Source organism: Rhincodon typus, chromosome 24 (genome assembly GCF_021869965.1).
Source record: "Rhincodon typus isolate 14 chromosome 24, sRhiTyp1.1, whole genome shotgun sequence".
In the NCBI taxonomy this organism is placed as follows: Eukaryota; Metazoa; Chordata; class Chondrichthyes; order Orectolobiformes; family Rhincodontidae; genus Rhincodon; species Rhincodon typus.
This window is the reverse complement of record NC_063355.1, coordinates 46,981,122-46,985,097: the sequence shown is the minus strand read 5'-3', so window position 1 is coordinate 46,985,097 and position 3,976 is coordinate 46,981,122. Positions and strand designations below refer to the sequence as shown.

General features: G+C 45.3%; 1 protein-coding gene across 1 annotated transcript in view; it reads left to right on the top strand.

Annotated features, from left to right (window-relative positions):
* The first annotated feature begins 188 nt into the window (after nucleotides 1-188).
* ccdc92 (coiled-coil domain containing 92) overlaps nucleotides 189-3,976 on the top strand; it is a 124,619-nt gene continuing 120,831 nt past the window's right edge. The window contains exon 1 of the mRNA XM_048611468.1: nucleotides 189-284. The gene's annotated coding sequence lies outside the window, so the exon portion shown is untranslated. The remainder of the gene's footprint in view (nucleotides 285-3,976) is intronic.

Below are 3,976 nucleotides of genomic sequence, written 5' to 3'. Positions count from 1 at the left end.
GTTTATATCAACATTTCAATACAATCGGCTGCTGTTCATTAAACAGAACATAATTGTGTCACTTCCTTTGTTTACCGACTGATTCACTGATCGCAAAATCAAATACAGAATCAAGTTGAAAGCAGTAATTTTTGTTTGTTAACAAAGCTGATAGTTATTTATAAAATATTTGAAGAAGAGGAGAGAGGAGGCAGCAGGTTTAAAACAGAGCATGGTCAGCTGGGAAAGCCCCACACCAACCACAGAGGCAAGAGAAAAGGAGCAGCAAATTTAACAAAAACATGGTGAGTGGGGAGTGTTTCATTCTAAACACAGCATTGAGAGAGACGGAGCAGCAAGGTTAAAACACAATGTTATGATACTATGGCTTTAAGAGGTGTATTTGTCCTGTTTTTCTTGTGAAGAAAGGTTGAGGCAGATGTGACAAGCAGTCTGCTGTAAGCCAAAAAACACTCTGTAAGGCTTTGGGGTTTTGTTTAAAGTTGGAAGAATAGAAGCAGCCTGAGTGGGTGGCATCAAGTTCCCACAGAGCCAAGATATTTAGTTTAGTTTTCTGCAGTTGCTGTGGTCTTGAAGCTGGATGTGGAAGCTCTTATTCCTTTCTCTGCTACAGCTAAAAGCTGGGGTTCTCTTCTTGCTGCTAGAATTCCATCTGAGACAATCTATTTTACTGAATTTATCTTTGCCAAGGGTGTGTTTATGGGTGGTTACTACATTGGAACAATTAATTAGTCATACTTAATATATCTATTATTTTGTTAAGCATTTCAATACAGTTACAGTTAAGCCAATTCTTTTCTTTTTATTTTGTCTGTATTTTAACTGTACTGGAAAATTAAAGTGTGTTTTGCTTAAAGTCAAGTAGATTGACCAATCGAATTGCATCTGGAACGCAACGCCTTATAATTACGTTTAAAATAAGAAAAACATTGCGGTCTGGGCTATCTCCTGAATATATTTTGAGTAGGATTGGTCTGTTCCATAACAAGAGCGTAGTGAACAGGGACTGATTCATTCAATAGGGCTAGAGACTGGGGGCAAAAAAAAATTCACGATGGATGTCGCAGGAAATCTGTAAGGTTATTGGTTGGTGAGCACCTGCAGTTAGGGAGTGTGTTTAAATAGCTTAAAAATAAACAATGTATAATTGTAAAGGAGGGGCAGTTACTTGGTCTTCAGGAAGGAACAGGAGCAGAGGGGAGGAAACTATAGAGGGTATTTACCAGGATGTTGCTTGAGCTGGAGAGGTTCTGTTATGGAGAGAAATTGGACAGATTGGGGTTGCTTTTCTTGAAGCAGAGGAGATTTAGATGGAAAGTTTTGATGCTGAGGTATACAGGGCTATGGGCAAGTGCTGGTAAATGGGATTAGAATAGTTTGGGTAGTTGTGTGTGACCGGTGTGAATGTGGGCTGAATAGCCAAATCTGGTGCTATAGACCTCCGGGACATGAAGTAAAACCAAAAGAAAATAAAGTTGCAATGTTAAGTAGCTAATAAGTTTTTAGAGTGCATTTGTATTTGTTCTGCAGGTAACAAAGAGTTTACAGAGTTATGGGATGGCAGGACAGTGGGGACAAGTGGAAGGTACATCATATGCATGTGTAAGGTCATGAACAGTCCATGTGCCTCAGACAAACACCTCCCCCAGGAGATGTCATTCACTCAGCAGCTGTACAAGCTCAAACTCTGGGTTTCAGAACTTCAGCAGCGGCTAGAGCCTCTGTAGTGTATCAGTGAGACAGAGGGCTACAGAGATGGTCTCACCTCTGATCAGAAATGTCACAACACAGAGCAACCAGGCAGTGTGAGAAATCTGGGAAGGGAGCGTGAGAGTCCCCGAGTCATCTTCCCTCCATCAACAGACTTTCTATTGAAATCCCTGAGCCTTTTCTTCCCAAGCCTTTCCTGTGATCTGAGTCTATTTTGTCAGGTATCGACAGTGAGGGTTGATTGAGGCTAGGTTTAGGATTTGACAGCAATAATGTGAGGGATAGTCTGAGCAGCAAGCAGGGCACAGTGCCAGGAGAACACAAGCACCAGCCTGTTTCCCATTTTCCTCATGACCTCTGCCAGCTCAGATAGGCCCTGGAACTGGAGTCTGGATGGAATATAGATGCCAATCTCCAGTATCTCCGTTTAATCTGAAGCTCCTTCTGCCAGAGGGTTTGTGGTTTTTGACTTACTTTTAACTGGGTCATTATGAAAGGGAGGTCAGGTCAACTTCAAAGATCAAAACCTCCTTCAGCAAGCTGTTAATCTCAGTGTATTCCAAGAGAGAGGCTCAGTCCTGACCTGATACACATAACCCCGAACACATCGTTCATTACAGAGCCAAGGATCCTGAAATTTTTAGCTTCAAATACTCAAACCCTTCCACAGACTCTGACAAGCCAATGAAATGGCTTTTTCTTCTTCATATTAATTGTGTCCCAGGGATCAAATCAAATATTTCTGAAACAAAAGCTGAAGATGGTGGAGATCCTCAGTAGGTCAGGCAGCATTGGGTGGAGGGTACGGTGGGTTGGGATGGGGCGGTGCAGGGGGACAATGTTGCGTTACCTCCCTCAGTCAGATTTTTCCAATCGGGCAGTGGGGTAGGGGGCCTGACCTGCTGTTCACCAATCAGAGACCGGCAGGTCAGGCAGCTCTAGCAGAGATACCCAATGGAAAAGCTGGGCCTCGGCTGGGGGTGATGGGGTGGGTGTGAGGAGCTACACGGGGCAGGGGGTCCGGGTCATTTAGGGAGCCATACAGTTCTCTGAGGGCCTCCCTCTCTCCCTCACTCCCTCCTTTGCTTTCTCCCTCTCTCCCTCACTCCCTCTCATAAGAACATAAGAAACAGGAGCAGGAGTGGGCCATCTGGCCCACTGAGTATGGTCCACCATCCAATATGGTCATGGCTCATCTTTTCGTGGATTCAGATCCACTTACCTGCCCCCTCACCATAACCCTTAATTCCTTAACCGTTCAAAAATCTTTCTATCTTAACCTTAAAAACATACAACAAGGTAGCCTCAACTGCTTCACTGAGCAGGGATTTCCACAGATTCACAAACCTTCGGGTGAAGAAATTCCTCCTCAACTCAGTCCTAAATCTGCTCCCCCTTATTTTCAGGCTATGCCCCTAGTTCTAGTTTCACCCGCCAGTGGAAACAACCTCCCTGCTTCTATCTTATCTATTCCCTTCATAATTTGATATGTTTCTATAAGATACCCCCTCATACTTCTAAATTCCAGTGAGTACAGACCCAGTCTACTCAGTCTCTTCTCATAAGGCAACCCTCTCAATTCCTGAATCAACCTGGTAAACCTCCTCTGCACCCCCTTCAGTGCCAGTACATCCTTTTTCAAGTAAGGAGACCAAAACTGTCCACAGTACTCTAGGTGTGGCCTCACTGGCACCCTTTACAGCTGCAGTATAACCTTCCTGTTTTTAAACTCCATCCCTCTAGCAATGAACAACAATATGCCTTCTTAATTACCTGCTGCACCTGCAAATCAACTTTTTGTGATTCGTGCACAAGGACACCCAGGTCCTCTGCACAGCAGCATGCTGCAATTTTTCACCATTTAAATAGTCCTCTCTCCTTCTTTCACTCCCTCCAATCCTCTCTCCCTCACTCACTACCTCGATCCTTTACTCCCGCTCTCACTCCATCTCTCTCTCACTCCCCACTCTGTCCCTCTCTCCCTCCCTTGCTCCCTCCCTCCCTTGCTCTGTCCTTCCTTCCCTCCCTTGCTCACTCTCTTCCTCCTACCCTCCCTCAGTCCCTCCTTCCTCATGGTTCCCCTCGATGCCCCCTCCTCTCCCTGTGCCAGAAGTCACCCAGCCACACTAGGCTCCAAATACCCACCAACTGGCAATGAGGGAGGCTTAGTGTCTCCTCACCCAACTCACTCAGATCGAGGGAAAACAGATGGAACCTCCTGTCCCCTCTGTGTCCCCCTCCATGTCCCTTCTGTGTCCCCTCTGTG